We start from the raw sequence: 17,084 nt of genomic DNA on the forward strand, positions 1-17,084 counted from the left end.
TCAGGTGGGCTGAACTTGCTGTTGTGATGGGGATGAGGGTTTTTCAGGTAAGTAATGACTGTCCCTTAAAACTTCTGTTAAATATTAGTGATTATATATGGGTTGATTTACTGAAGGCAAATAAACTATGCACTTTGGAAATGTAATTGCCCTCTGCAATGGTATTTGCTCCAGAGCTTAGTAAATTATTATTAATATTATTATACAGGATTTATATAGCACCAACAGTTTGCACAGCGCTTTACAATGTGAGGGAAGACAATACAGTTACAATACAGTTCAATAAAGGGGGAATTAGAGGGCCCTGCTCGTAAGAGCTTACAATCTAGAATGATATGAGGGGAAGCTCTAATGACTTCCATCATCCAATTACGTGTAAGCAAAAATACTGTTTTTTTTTTCTTGCATGTGGTTAGGTATTTTATTAATATGAAGCTTCACTTCATTTAAAGCGTTACTAAACCCACAATAATAAAATCAGCTTGTATATGCAGTAAAGCATGCTTGTTACACTCACTGTGGAACTGGATTGTGTAAAAAGGCTGTTTGATCCTCTCTGCTCTGATTCTTCCCTTCTTTTACTGTCCCCAATCCATCTGCTGATAGAACGGAGCCCTAAGAGGCACTCTGCACATGCTCAGTTTGGTGTGTATTGCTAGAGATTTTCTTTTTTTGGGAGGGTGCATGTGATGAGCACTGGGCCAATCAGCACTGTCTAGACAAAAAGTCAGGAGTCATGCAGCCTCATAGGACAGTCAGAGAAGAATGAAAAGATTTAACTAGTGCTAAGCCGGACACTGATTTAATTCACAAGACTGCTATATACTGCTGGTGAGTAAAGGTATTTATCAATTTACATTTACAAAATAATTGCATTTCCATGATCTATGTACTGTGGGAGACCGGTTATATTAAATGCAGGGTCCTGGGTTTAGTAATACTTTAATAAACTCTGGAGCAAATGAGCTTGCAGAGTGCAACTGCACTTTAAAAGTGCACAGTATATTTGCCTTTAGTAAATCAACCCCTGTTACTTTGTCTAACTTTTTAGTGTTGTGGTTTGAATTGCGCGCATCGGGGAAAATCTGTGTCGGCCGTGTCCCTTGGACACAGCCAATCACAGATCGTGGTAAATGGCCAATCACAGCGGCCATTTACCACGTGATCGGCCCATGCAATGAGAGATGATCTCATATGTAAACATATGAGATCATCTCTCATCAGCCATCGCCAGCTCTCCTTCCTCACACAGAGACTGCGTGTGAGGAAGGAGCAGAGCCGATCAGCCGTTCGGGGACACAGAAAAATGTAATCAGGGCACTGGTCACCAGTGCCCTTATTACAACAGAGGTAAATAAAATACAATGTGCCCACCATCAGTGCCCCCCATCAGTGCCCCCCATCAGTGCCAACAATCAGTGCCCATAGTGCTGCCAGTTAGTGCCCATCAGTGCCTGCTCATCTAGGCACTGATGAGCACTGACTGGCAGAACTATGGGCACTGAGTGTGGGCACTGATGGTGCTGCCCATCAGTGCTCATCAGTGCCGCCCATCAGTGCTCATCAGTGCCACCCGTCAGTGTCCATCAGTGCCACCCATCAGTGTCCAGCAGTGCCACCTCTCAGTGCCCATCAGTGCCGCCCGTCAGTGCCACCTCTCAGTGCTCATCAGTGCCGCCTATCAGTGCTCATCAGTGCCGCCTATCAGTGCTCATCAGTGCGGCATATTTGTACCTCCTCATCAGTGCCACCTCATCAGTGCCCATAAGTGCCACCTCATCAGTACCCATGAGTGCCACCTCATCAGTGCCCATCAGTGCAGCCTATCAGTGCCCATCAGTGCCACCTCATCAGTGCACATCAGTGAAGGAGAAAAATGTATTTATTTTCAAAATTTACTCGCAGAAAATAAGAAAAACTTTTTTTTTTCAAAATTTTCTGTCTTTTTTCTTTTTTTTGTAAGAAATAAAAAACCCAGAGGTGATTAAATACCACCAAAAGAAAGATCTATTTGTGTGAAAAAAATGATAAAAATTTCATATGGGTACAGTGTAGCATGGCCGCGCAATTGTCATTCAAAGCGTGAGAGCGCTGAAAGCTAAAAATTGACCTGGGCAGGAAGGGGGTGAAAGTGCCCGGTAGGCAAGTGGTTAAAGCGCACAAAGCTTTACTTTATTCATTTTGTTACGTCCTTATTCTCTACCCCCTCAACTCCAAAAACGATTGAAGATAAAAACAATCAAAAACTTTACATTTTCAGATGGAGATTAGAGGTGGCAACGCACATTTTTCTTTCATGATTGGTTTCCTTTAATGTTAGAAAGTCAGGGTAAAAGCCAGAATAGGATCAGTCTAACTTGACAGTTATGATTTGCTTTTTCGAAGATAAAATGATAACTAGGCTTTGTTATATGTGCTTCAAAGTACAATATCTTCTCCCAAAAAAATCAGAAAACATTACACTAGGCTATATCACTCATAATGACAAAAAAAGACAGTAATTAAGGCATACCTTCTGTGTTTTATTACTCCATGTGTGTTTTTTGGCTTTCTCACAATTGTTCTTCAATGTGTTGCCAGAAGGTTTGGCCAGCCCTTTTTTTGGAACAGAGCTAGTAGCTGCTCTTTTGGAATTTTTAATAGAGGGGGGTCTTGATATTTCTAACTTTATAACATTATAACAAAGATGTATTCCTCACTGTTACTACACCTTTATCCACATATTTCTACTGTATATATACCGACTGTAGATTCTTATATATGTAGTTTTGTGTATGGCAATACATATTTCTTTTTATAAAGGTCTATGATCTTAGACAGAAAGTATGTCTTGTCTATGATAAAAGCCATAGTGAACTTTACTGAAGCTTTGCATACCACAATGGAGTATGAGATGTTAGTCCTTCCTTCCTTTGATTAGCTGTTGATGTAATTAAGCCTTGTTTTTTTTAGCAAGTAATAAGGCCAGTTTGGCTAGAGTTATTCTTAGTGGGAGATTCCTTAATTTTGAATCATATCTGACCTTTATTAGACTGTTTTTATTTGGTTAGTGTGATCTTAATGGATTATATTACATTACACTTGAAGACCTTTTCTGGCACTTTTTGTTTACATGTAACAATCTGTTTTTTTTTTTGCTAGAAAATTACTTAGAGCCCCCAAACATTATATATATATATTTTTTAATGCAGATACCCTAGACAATAAATTGGTGGGATGTGCAATTTTTTTTTTTTAGTCACACAATATTTGTGCAGCGGTTTTTCAAACGTAATTTTGAGGAAAAAAAATACACTATCTTCGATTAAAAAAAATAAATAAATATAAAAGATGATACTACGCAGAGTAAATAGATACCAAACATATAAAATTGCGCACGCCCATGCAACAGCGACAAATTACGTAAATTTACTATCCATAGGCGACACTTGTGTTGGACAATCACTGTTTGGTGCATGCGGGACCGATGCGTACGCTCGCCTTTGCGCACTAGCCCGGGGGGACAGGGGCACTTGAATTTTTTTTTTTTTAATTATTAGTTTATTTTAGTTTATTTTACTTTGACACTTTTGTTGCTGTCACAAGGAATGTATCTTTTGTAACAGCAATAAGCACGTAACAGGTACTCTTTATGGAGGGATCTGGGGGTCTATAAGACCCCAAATTCCTCCTCTGCCCTTGAAAGCATTCAAAACACCAAAATCTGTGTTTTTGAATGCTTTTGATTTCCAAAAAATGATGCCGTTGACATCCAGGTAAACCAGAAGTGATGTCATGTCATCGATTCCAGGTTACCACCATAGTGGAGACCTGTTTAAAGCTGATCCTGGCTCTGGGTCTCTGATTAGCTAGCAGACATGCTGGATAGTAGCTCAGATATCCAGGAGGGATGGGAGAGCTTGAGCTAGCCGCAGACGTTAGCAGAAGGGGGAGACATCCCCTCCCACTGCTTGTAAAAGCAATTGAGCAGCCAGTTAGCCACTCTGATTGCTATTACAAGAGAGCCAACCGTCGGCTCTAAAAAACGGCACTGGGTTGATACCTGCAGCTGCAGGCATCAGCCCGGAACAACTACTTGAAGTCAAATATAGGGATGATCGAACGGTTCGGGTCAACCATCGGTTTGACCCAAACATTGGGTGTTCGAAATTCGGCCGAATTCCGAACGTTTTGTGGTAAAAGTTCGGAATTCGGTCACCCGAACCGCCCAAAATGCAATGGGACAGGAAGTGGGCTCTAAAAGCCCGTGATTGGCCCAGAAACGTCAGTAAAAGCCAATGAGGGGGCAGGAGTCTGCTAGGAACGTGATTGGAGTGACTACGGGGACCAGAGGCCAATCAGGAGTGAATACGCCCCCCAGTATATAACATAGCCCTGCCTAACCTTTAGCACTGTAATTTTGAGGCTTTGGAAGAGAGTAGAAGCATTTGTGTTTCTCCTGCTGTGTTAAACAACGTTGCTGCATAGCCGATTGCTTGTAAAGCTCCATACCAGCAAAAGAGCAGTCAGCTTACAGAAAGATTGTCAGTGTAGTTAGAAATACAGTGATTGTGCTGTTTGAGTTAGAAAAAAAAAAAAAAAAAATTTAAAGCGACAGTGTCAGTTAGAAATTATCTTCTACTGTATGGAGCTGTTCTTTTAGTGTGAGGAAAGGGATATGATGTGTAGTTAGGGTACTATATACCACTATAGTTAGATTCAATAATCTAGTTTTTGTAGGGATGGTTTTAAGTGTCAGGGTTCCGTCTAGTGAGCACGTTGCACTGCTGATATATCTACAGCAGGTATACGTGCTTGCTAGTCAGCTATTGTGCAAAATACATTTCAGCGATACACACATCTGCTGTATTTAGCAACAACTTTGGGTCGCATAGCAGTGTGCGTTTTGCAGGTGCCAAAGCCTCAGTGACAACTTAATGGCTGTTCTTGTTGTAAGCGTTAAGTCCACTGCAAAAGGCTTTGCTACTCTGCGTCACACACATCTGCTTTATTTAGCGACAACTTTGGGTCGCATAGCAGTGGGCGTCTTGCAGGTGATTTTCACATCGCACAGTTGATTAAGCCTCAGTGACAACTATACATAAATTAAAATTCATCACAAAAAAAGACCAGATTATTTTTCTTAGAATTTCAGTAGCGCAGGGATGGTGTTACCCTCCTTTCATAAACTGCAAATAAATAAAGTGCATAAATTGCATAAATAATCCAAAACATACAACTAAGCAAGAACAGAGTCCTTCAAAAGTCTTTGTTTATGTAGTGCCAGAGCAATACACAGTGCCTTTAATGCAGGGTCATTGGTGTCAGTTATAGGAACCACCGAACAATGTCACCACCACCAGCTCTGGTCCCATTGTTTGGGTCCCATTGATTTCAATGGGGTTCGGGAATCCAAACCAAACTTTCGGGAAATTCGGGTGTTCTGGTCGAACCGAACTTTTCAAAAGTTCAATCATCCTTAGTCAAATGATGTACTAGGTATGTGATTTGGTGGCAAGTGGTTAATCTGTTTTCATGAAAATGTAAAGAACACAGATCAGCACATACACTACCAACATTATTTGGATCAGATTCATCAGTGAGAATGAAGTGCTTATAAATGCAGCAAATATCATTATTAATATGAGTGGGAGCTAACATGAAACAACACCCATGACAACTAATAAACTTCTAACCAATAAGCCTAATGTAGTAATGTGCAAACACTTTGCATTCTGATAATGTAACAGGGTGCAGTATATGTATGACTCTGCATTTACCAGTAACACAACTCTAAAAATATGTGTTGTTTATTCCTTAATGTAGGTTAATGAGTGTAACAGTATGTAGCACCCTCCTAGATAAGTGCTAGGATTAGGTAGGTTTAGTTCTGGCTCACTGTGTTCAGTGCAGCTGTATTTTTATTTTAAGGTAAATTTAGCTTGTCTCACTGTAATCAGTATGGCTGCAATTCCTGTGATAGGCAAATTTAGCTCTAGCTCACAGTAAGCCGTGCAGCTGCATGTGATTTATTAGGTCTGTTCAGTGCTTCAGCTGCTGCTGGTTTGATTGCTTCCTCAGCTTTCCAGAGAACAGTAGAATTTTCTGGAACATAAGTGTGGAGCAATGTAGATAGCAGCATGAATTTTATACAGTCCACAAGGTAACTCTCCTGCGCTCAGGTGCTATAGTTAGGGAAAAGGAGTGTATCCTAGACTTTATTGACAGCACCTGGGGTCTTGCTGCCCTCTCAGGATCATGGGTATCCACAAGTACTAGAAGCGACAAAAACAAGAGAAGGGTGCACTGACCTAGTGCAAGACTATTAAAACATTTATTGAAGAATAAAAGGTAACATACATCATACTCACAAACAAATGTAGTAAAAAGCACATATCAAAATACTGCATAGATGGGTAGCCTCCAGGACATGGACTAATCCAATGCTGCTGGAAGACCAGATGGCATCTGTAATGGCAGGGCTGACACATTTCCAGGGAGAACCATTTTCCTCAGAGCCCCTTTGACATGCACTTTTTACTACATTTGTTTGTGAGTATGATGCATGTTATCTTTTATTCTTCAGAAAATGTTTTAATAGTATTGCACTAGGTCAGTGCGCCCTTCTCTTGTTTTTGTCCCTTATGAATATTTATACAGCCCTGGCCAATCCCAGGGAGGGTGGCCCTGAAGGCTGCTGGACGTCTGTATAAATATTCAGAGACACAGCACTTCTGGGTCTTATCATGCAGAGGGGAAGCCCAGCATGGAGGGCTAGCTGCCCGCTTGCCATGTGCTTGCCGTTCATGAGGCCTCGGCTGAGCTAGCTGAGGACCTGGATGCTAAAACTACAGAGAGCTTGTCTGAAAATATATATCTGTTTTAACAGGAGAAATGTGTCTCATGGATGTTGGAAGGAAGCAACCAACTTTTTTAGGACATTTGTGATTATAGACAATGAGGGATATCTTAGAGACGTTTGGGCTGCTGCCACCCCTCTGGTGCTACAGAGTCAGCTGTGTGTTTATGCAAGGGGGACATTGGCTGGTGTACTGAAGAGCTCAGTCTATCTAGTTCTTTGTGAAGGGACTCTGCTATATGTGTTTTAAATAAAGAAGGTTGTGTGCTTTAACTGCTCCTACTACAAAGCCAAGTCCATAGTTTGCTTTTGCAAGGAATTCTGTTTCAGCTTTACAGAGGGAAGTTTGCTGTCCTCATCTTGTACATAGTTCTTTTTGGAATGTCCCACTCAATTCCTTGAACCCTATCCCAGTTACCCCAAAAATAAAAACACCCCTAGACTGGTAATTGAGCCAAAGACTGACTATGATTTTGGGCATGGCTGTAGATCAATTACTGGGAAAAGGAATCCGGGCAATTTCCAGTGACTCAATAGCTAGTGGAGCTACATGTGCTAATCTTTTATTTTTGGCTAATCGTATATTGCTGGTGTATAGTATATATACAGTGCTAGATTTCCCATGAGATCACATTGGCTGGCCTGGGTTTAAATTATGCCTGGGGCAGCATCTAGCTGCCCAGGCCACTTGAAAAATGTCGTCCACTGCATTTTATTGGTTTCCAAAACCTTCAGCCAAAACTTCATTTTCTCTTTTCACCACCTTCCTCCTACACACTTCTATGTACATTTGCAGTTCAAATACTGCCACTGGCCTACCCAGAACTCCATCTCCAGCTACTTCTGTACCTACTCCTCCTAGCCATTTGTTTGTATGGGAAGCAGCTTAGAGATGGGGTGACAAGGATTCGTAATGACCGACCAAGCTGCTGCTAGGTGTTCTGAGAGGTGAGGTAGGAGGTGGAAGAAACTCACTTACACATGTTAATACAGTAACACAAGCTCGTGCTTATAGTTGGCTTACTATTTTCTTAAGGCTGTTAATTTGCACATGCAGGACAGTAATGCTTTGTACTATCTGGTACTGCTGTTTTTTAACCTGTGAATGTAGGGAATGGGGCTACAGTTAGCACACATAGTGGGAAGGTCACTCAAAGTAAAACTGTAGGCTGTGGTATAAAAATAAAGTCTGGTGCACTAAAACAATGAAGTGCCACTCTCAAGGGTTAAATATGAACAATTGCAAGCCAAATCAATGGAGAATAGTGACCAAATACACAAATATCTGAATAAACCGCTGTGAAGTGAAAAATGATGTGTAAATGATATACAATCACAAAAAATTCCCAGGACAATTGGAAATGTGCAAATTTCCCAAAGGAGGGTGCAAAAAGTTCCAAGTGCAATATAAAATTTCTAAAGTCCAAAATTATAGAAATGACAAAAACACGTAAATGATCCAGATGGTAGGGTGCAGATAAAATAGGAATGGTGCTTCCAATGACAACCAAGTGTCAGATATTGTTATCTGATATCCCACCACCTATTAAGGTTTGCTTCTTACCAGCAGAAAAGTAATTAGGGCGAAAAGACAGCCACCTCAAGAGTAGACCCCTGGTGTCAAGGAGAGATGTATACTATTTTTCCATAATGAAACGATCTTAGGCATACGCTATTCCCATCTGGGGAGTCTCTCCGTCCTTCACTTAGGAACACCTCTTGGGTTAAAGCTGGAGATCTCCTGTAGTATGGTGCTACTTCCTGGTTCCCAATGGTACTCACATGTATGGAACAGAAAGGCACCCTCCTCTGATGCCAGTTTCAGCAATGTCTCCTCTCTACTCACTTCCAACTCAGCTATGAGCGGAGTTATGGAGATATACAACTTTTTGTTATCTAGAAATATTGACAAGTGTTTTATACAAATGTGAAAAAGAAATACATTTTAATTTGGTGTAAAAAAAAAAAAAAATGCTTCAGTTTGATAGTTCCCCCCTTCCCTGCTAGTCTGTGCTCACACTGTACTTGAAATGGGACATTTCTGGGCACTTTTAGGTCACCTATGCCAGTCAGACCACAGTGATCCCTGCTTCTGTACTCAGTGATCTATGAAGAGTTCTCTGCTCAGACACAGTTTGTACTAACACAAAAGCAAACCATGCCAAACTATAAGTTAACCATGTCCCAGACCACCTCTTCCATACAATCCTGGGCCCAGTATGCTTAACTGTTCCTGGGCACAGATTGGAGCAGTCACACTACATAAAAAAAAACAGACCAAGGTGATGAACCACACCTGGATATGGTTAAAATGTCCTAAGTGAATACATCCTAAGTCCTATATGTTTCTAGTTGATCTGAGATGGTGCTAAAAATGCTCAGCACTATAAAATGTTACAGACACTTTGTCACAACTCCCCTAAGAAGGTATATCTAAATTTCAGTGGTTGGTGGGAGCCAGCAGCTGAGGTCTCAAATTTAAGAACGTCTATTACTATATGCTCTTAATTTCTGTTACAATATATGTTTCTTGTTGATCTGAGATGGTGCAAATCATGGTGCTAAAAATGTTCAGCACTTTAAAATGTTAGAGACACTTTCCACAATCCCAGCTTGTCACAACTCCCCAAAGAAGGTATATCTAAATTTCAGTGGTTGGTCCTACTGATGGGAGCCAGCAGCTGAGGTCTCAAATTTAAGAACGTTTATTACTATATGCTCTTAATGTCTGTTACAATACATAATGAACAGATGAGCGAATGTAAATGCCTGTGCTTTATAATAAAAAAAGCCCAATAATGTGTTTATTGGGGCAAGTAAGAGAAAAATAGCCTAACATTGCAGAAGCAAGGTTAGAACTGGTTCTAGCCAACGCAAATGATAATATGTCTACTATCTCTATTGCAATGACACAAAATACATGGCAGTATTTACATTATGAAATCAGAATTCTAACTATACAATTATTTGCCGTCTGACAAAAAAATATTCCTAACAGGTGTTTTTCCACTTCTGTGTTTGAATAAGACCAATGTTCTAAATAATCGGAGCTATTTTTCAGTCATATTTCAAATAAAATATAAACTGAAAGCAATTAAAATCAGCATGTAATTAAAATGCCATTAGAGTAAATGTTAGATCTTAATTGCATACTTATGTTAAAGCAGCAATATACCACCTAAGGGCAAAGAGATTTGTTGTGTTCGCCTCAGCACGTTAATCATCCACCTGTATGTGTGACTGTTACCTGTGCTGCTTAACAATTCAGTTTTTCTTTTCTTCCCAGAAATCTCTTTGACAGGTAAATAAATAATATTAAAACATGCGCTAGGCGTTCATATAAATAGTAATGGCAAGGATGTGCAGATGCAATCATTAACATTTTTATGTGAGTGGTGAAAGCTATCACACTGTTTGATTATATGAAATAGAGCTAGTTAACAACACAGGGATTAATTATTGTCAGATATCTTCTTTGATGCCGTGCTTGATTAATCTATACTTGTTTTTCACTTTCAATAGGTTTTTATTAAATTTTTATGCAAACAAAGAAAAAAAATATCGTACATAGCAGGTATATACATCATATAGTAACAAGTAGCGTACAAAGGAAAACAGAAGACAAAGGTACAACAAACATAGAAAACATAACAGATCCAACCTTGGGATTATTTTTGAGGCGCTAGCGCACTAAGATTACAGTGCATAAATGAGACACTCGACTACTTCCTCGGATAGTGCAATCAATTCTTTACATAAGTTGGTTACCATTTGAACCATACTTCCCATGATTGGTATTTATGGATGTACTAGGCTTTAATAGTTGTGACCAGAAGTTTATACGCGTGGTGAGTTTGGGTAGTATTGATAATGTCTATCAGTGTTGGACGAGTGTTGGACTTTCAGCATCTAGTCAATGCCAGTCTGGCTGCAAGTAGGATGCGAGTAGTGACCTTGCGAACAACAGGTGGTATACGGTCTATGTTCGGGGTTGAGTAGTGCTAGATCAGGAGTTAATGGAATATTAGAGCCAGAAAAGCTGGTTATTAGTGAATATACATCTGCCCAAAATGTGTGTATGCGAGGGCAGTCCCAATTAATTGTGGTAGATGCAATCCTATTCCACGAAGAGAGTCGGATGTCAGGAATAGGAATCTTTATAATAGAGATGGGCTGGTTTAATCTAATGATTCGAATATTACCCCAAGGGGAGGAAGTCAGTCCCCTCCAAGGTAATGCAGAGGCTCTAATTGTGGGGAGAAGATATGCAGGCAAGGCCATACTTGTACAACTACTTTGGAACCAAAGCTGCAAGTCGTTATAGGATACAGCAGGGATGAGCTTCGAGTTCGAGTAGAACGTAAGTTCAGCTTGAACATTGGCTGTATGCTCATTCGTCAAATGATGAACAAATGGGCTTCTTCACAGGAACTTCGAGTTCCCACATTATCATGGACTCTGACCTCTGAATTCCAATAAATCACCTGCTGGATTCAAACCCACAGCCCTCTCATTGCAAGTCTGGTATTCTACCACCTATGCCACCATTAAGCCTGCTTAAGCTGAACACACTCCTTTCATCTCATCCACTATGTGTAGGGTGAGATAGGAGTTAGTTAGTTAGTTAGGCAGGGAAAGTGTGTTCAACCTAAGCGTGCTTGATGGTGGCATAGCTGGTAGAATACCAGGCCTGCAATTGCGAGGTTGTGGGTTTTGCTCCCTTGGCCAGCGGGTGATTTATAAGTGCAATTCTATAGTTAATAATACATTGCTGGCAGGGAGAGAGGTTTTTGATTTTTACAGTTTGTTGAGATCAGATAGTGCAGTGTATACCACAAAGTTATATATATATATATATATATAGGCACTTCAGTTTATAGCAGTTTATGTCACTATTGCTGAAAAAAACGTTGTGAGGTCCCCCCCCCAGTCTATACCATGCCCCTCGGGTCTAGTATAGATTTTAAGGGGAACCCTGTGCCAAAATTTAAAAAAACGGCATGGAGTTCCCTCTAAAATCCATACCAGACCCTTATCCAAGCACACAACCTACGACAACCGTGGGCTGTGGTTGCGGGGGTCTTTGGGGGAGGCTTATTGGAAGTCGCAGATCCCACCCCCCCCCCCCATGTGAATGGATATCGGGTACATCATACCCCTACCCATTCACCAAAAAAGTGTACAAAAAAATAAAGACAAAAGGCAGTTTTGGAAAAGTCCTTTATTAAAAAATAAAAAATAGTGTCCCCTGATGATCAGTCACCCACCCATCCGAAAAAAAAAAAAAGAAGAAGCTCCTGCTTCTACGGACGCTTCCCGCGCTCTGAGCTGTTTTGATTTTGACAGCTCTTTTATAGGGATCTGACATCACAAGTCACCCCACAATGCACTGCTCAGGTATAGTGAATAAATTACTGACATCAGGTAATTTATTCACTGCACCTGAGCAGTGCATTGCGTAGGGTTATGATGTACTTGATATCCATTCACATGGGGGGGGGCGGGGTCTGGGGGCCCCCTTGTTAAAGGGGGCTTCCAGATTCTGATAAGCCTCCCCCCGCACACCCCCACAACCACAGCCCACAGTTGTCATAAAGAGACCCCTGTCCCCATCAACATGTCCCCATGTTGAGGGCATGTGGCCTGCTATGGTTCAGGAGGGGGGGGGGGTGCTCACCCCTACCTCCATCCTGGCCAGCCAGACTGTGTGCTCGGATAAGGGTCTGGTATGGATTTTAGGGGGAACCCTACACCATTTTTAAAAAAAAATGGGCACAGGGTTCCCCTTAAAATCCATATTAGACCCAAGGTGTCTGGTATGGATTTGGGGGGGACCCCACGCAGTTTTTTTTTTTCATTTTTTTATTTGTATTGCCGGGAGTCGACAATACATTACAGCCGCGAGCAAGTTTAAATTAAATTTTTTCCTTTAGAAATGTCAGTATTGCTGCAGCAGGCTACAAACATCGCACAAATGCTCTACTTTACAGGCACATTAAGGGGGCCCCCCAGGCACGATATTTAAAGAAATGTTTTATTTTTATTGTTTCACTGTAAGCATTATTAAAATCACTGCTCCTGTAAAAATGATTGTTTTAAAAAAATTTGTTTGCATTGATTCATGTCCCCCAGGGCAGTACCCAGGTCCCCATACACTTTTTGGGCCAATAACTTGCATTTAACTTGCATCTAAGCCTGTAAAATTGGGACTTTTGATTTTTCATGTTCGTGTCCCATAGACTTTAATGGAGTTTACCCTGTTCAAGATGTTCTGGTGCGAACAGTGGGGTGTTTGGCTCATCACTAGGGTACAGTAGAGCTTTCCAGCTCTCCCCATAAAGTACCTGGGGAAGGTAGGAACCAGTCTTTCAGTTTAGAGAGGATAGTTGCATAATACTAGTCTGGTAGAGAGGAACCCCTTATTGATCTGTGCTTAATTAGTGTTTGGTATGCATAAAGGGGTTTCTTACCTTGTCAAATATAGTTTGTCAGAAGCGATTGTAACATACAAGTGTAGTGTTTTTACGGATACAATTTGTTGGGGATCTAAACATGTAAAGTAGTTTAGGTAATACAAGCATTTTAAATGCTGCTAAGTGGCCTGTCTATGAGAACTCAGATAGGGATTGGAGATCTTGTACAAATTGTTGTTTGAAAGGTAGGAATTTGGTGTGGAACAGCTGTTTGGTAGATTAAGTCAAGAGTCTTGCCATTGGTATGGGAATTTGTGGATAACAGATTTCTAGTAGTCCCATCCACTCCCAAGTCAAGGATATGGGATTTTGTGTCATTTACTCAGTAGTAAGAAACCGCTCCAAAGTCTGCCAAGATTTTTTAAATTATTGATAAGGAGGTGGTGGAATTAGAAACCATCAGTATTACATAGTCTGCGAATAAACATATGCGATGATCAGAATTCTCAACTTTAATACCTGAGATAAGTGGGTCTGAGCAAATCCGTTCCACTAGAGGCTCTATGACCAAATTGAAAATTAAAGGGGATAGTGGCACCCTTGTCTGGTACCATTGGTTATAAGGAAAGGTTGGGATAGCATATCATCTACATATATCTGGGCAGAAGGTTGTGAGTAGAGGGCCAAGATGGCTGACAATATCGTGCCTTAAAACCCAAATTTACCAAGAACATCTTTGAGGCCCCAATGGACTCTCAAATGCCTTCTCTGCATCTAGGGAGAGAAGCAGAAAATGTGTGCTGGTTCTTTCTGCAAAGTGGATAACATTGATTAGTCATCTTGTTGCGTCTGCTGATTGTCTTCTTTTGTTGAAACCCACTTGGTCATTGTGAATGAGAGAGGGACTGTAACCCATGAGGCGTGTTACTATTATTTTGGCATATAACTTAATGTCAATATTAAGAAGTAAAATAGGGTGGAACTTTGAGTTCTTTACCAGTTTTTGGTTTTTCAGCATTTCTACAGGGAAAGATGAAAATCAGGCAGCATCACTGAACACCTGGCAGAGGTAGGGAGTTAGTGTGTCTCTAAGAAGTATATAGTATTTGCCTGTCAATCCATCTGGGCCTGGAGATTTGCAGGTGGGAAGAGGAAATCAATTGCTTTGGAATCTTCAGATAGGATAAATGGGGTATGATGATCAGATAGCTGATTAAGTGTTAGTGAAGGAAGTTTGATGTGGTCAAGGAATTGATTTATAACTTGTGTGGGTTCAGAATTCTGGGGGTCTTCTTTAGGGTTATAGAGGGAACTGTAATAGCAACTAAAGGCGCTCACTATCACCTGGGGGTCATGCTGTTTTTGCTTAGAGAGAGGATGAAACAAGTAGGAAATCTTAGATTTGGTGCATAGGGCGAGTACTTGTAATGCCATAGCCTTACCGGCTTTGTTACTAGTGGCATAGTGGTTTGCTTTGAGTTTTCTGTGGTGCTTTTCAAATGAGTCAAGTAAAAAGGGGCTTAAGCTCCTGTCATAAAGACAGGAGTTTAGTGTACATTGTTTGTGAAGGATGAGATTGGTTCCGGGGTTCTGCTATTTTAATGTCGTCAATGAGCTGATAAATTTGCTGTGTCTTCTTTTTTTTTGCCTGAGTACCCAGTTGTACGAGTACTCCCCTGCTAAATGCTTTGTGCGCATTCCAGAGAGTTGCAGAGTCTGACACTGAACCCATATTATGGTGAAAGAATTCTGTTATTTGTTACTGAAATGAATCGGCATAGGGAGGTGTTTTCAAAATATGTGCATTAGCTCTCTGTATTTTCTAAGGTGGGAGGGATGCAGTATTGGTAACTTTAATACATGTGGGTGCGTGATCTGCCCATGTTATGAGTGCAATGTCAGATGCCCCAATCTTTTGCATCAACCATTTGTCAGTTAAAAAGTAGCCAATGCAGGAATAGGTATCATGTACAGGTGAGTGCTAGATATAGTCCCGTCCTGTAGGATTGTGGCATCTCCATACATCGTAGAGATCATTGTTGCTAATACATTTTTTCATGATTGTCTGTGTCTAGGGCTAGGATTAGAGTAGCTAGTCTGGAACTACTGAATGTTAAACTATTGAGGAAGCATATTTGGTGGTTGTTTGGGGCATATACCATTGCCAGGGCAATTAGTGAATTGTCTATGGTGCATATCAGTATGAGGTAACACCCGTTTTAGTCTATGATGCTCTAGTGTAGTTAAAAATTACTGACCGGAAGATTGCAATCAAGACTCCTCTCTACTTCTTAGGGCACGAAGCTTTATAGATAATGGGGAAATCTTTGTGGGTGCATGTAAGAGCTGCTTCATGTCGGAAGTGTGTCTCTTGTACAAAATTTAGCCAGAGTGGGAGTTAGCTTTTTGCCATAGTGAGGCTCTCTTAGCTGGGTGATTTAAGCCATTGGTGTTTAAAGTCAAGATCTTAATGTTCATTGAGGTAACATTGTGGATCAGCTGAGGTTGTACTTACGGTGTCACTTGGCGTTATCAGATGGTAGGTAACGTTGTGGTTAAGCTGGATATCAGATTGTCTTCTACAGCATCTCTTTAGACAGTGGAGTGACATGAGCAGGCAGGATGGCTGGATCTGGATACTGAAGAGTGGTCTGAAACACAGTTTAACTGGAACCAGAGAACAGGCCCCAAGAAATAAAACAGAACAAACATAAAAGGCAGAGGTATATAGCAGAATCAAACTGCAACCTTAAGTGAGGGGTGAAAGACTTAAGGTCAAAGGGTATGGAGCCAGAGCAAAAGATGAGGGATGAAGAGATGAGAGCAAGTAAAAGCTTGTCCACCTTAATTCTGAGAGCTGTGTCGGTTGGAATCAGGAACTGTTTGCCACAGGGGATTTATTTTACCAGGTGGTTTCTTGACTCCTAAGGGAGGTGCTGGTTCAGGGATAATGCCCCATGAGTGTAACAAGGCCAAGCCTTTCTCCACTGATGTTATGGTGTAATAGGTGCCATTCTTTTCAATTGGTAATTTGGATGGATGTTTCCATTTATATTCTAATTTATGGTTTCGGAGTGCTTTGGTGATTGTGGATAGTTGTTTTCTGAGATCCAATGTGTACTTGGACAAGTCTACATATACAGTATTTGGATAGAGGAATATGGACTCAGAAATTGTCCCAGGGATTTGGATTTGGTTAGGATCTCTTTCTTTATATGGTAAAAATGCACTCTCAATAATACATTGCATGGAATTGTTTGCGGGAGAATGGAGGGTTTTGGTATGTGATGGATATGGTTGATTGTTAACTCTAATGTCAAATTGTCTGGTAGAAGGGAAGAGAATAGATCAGTGGCATACTTTTTAAGGTCAGCTGACGGAATTGTTTCAGGGATTCCTCTAAGTTTGAGGTTATCTCTTCTATAGTGGTCCTCCAAGTCCACTAATTTCCCCTTACGCCATGCACGCTCCTCCAAATTCTCATCTTGTGCTTCAACTAAATTTTTAATAGTGGTTGTCATCTCCCCCATAGATTCTTCTATAGTGTGCACTCTGTCCCCTAGTGAGTGAACTTCATTTAGAGAGAACCATTTAGCTAGTGTGACAATGTTCGCATGTAAAGAGGTGTGGAGAGAAAGCAGCATCTCCTTGAGGAGAGTATTAATTGCTGGGAAAGGAGGCTATGGGAGAAAAGTCAAACAAGTTGTGTTGTGAGGGTGCTGTGGGCTGGCTTACCTCCGGCCTTGTGCAGAATTATCCAGTCTCATGCGAGATTTAGCAGGGCTGCAGCATAGAGGGCTGGCTGAAGAGGACAGGGAAGGGGAGAGAGAGGA

The sequence above is a fragment of the Pelophylax lessonae genome, assembly GCF_965119305.1.
Source record: "Pelophylax lessonae genome assembly, chromosome: 1".
NCBI classification, from domain to species: domain Eukaryota; kingdom Metazoa; phylum Chordata; class Amphibia; order Anura; family Ranidae; genus Pelophylax; species Pelophylax lessonae.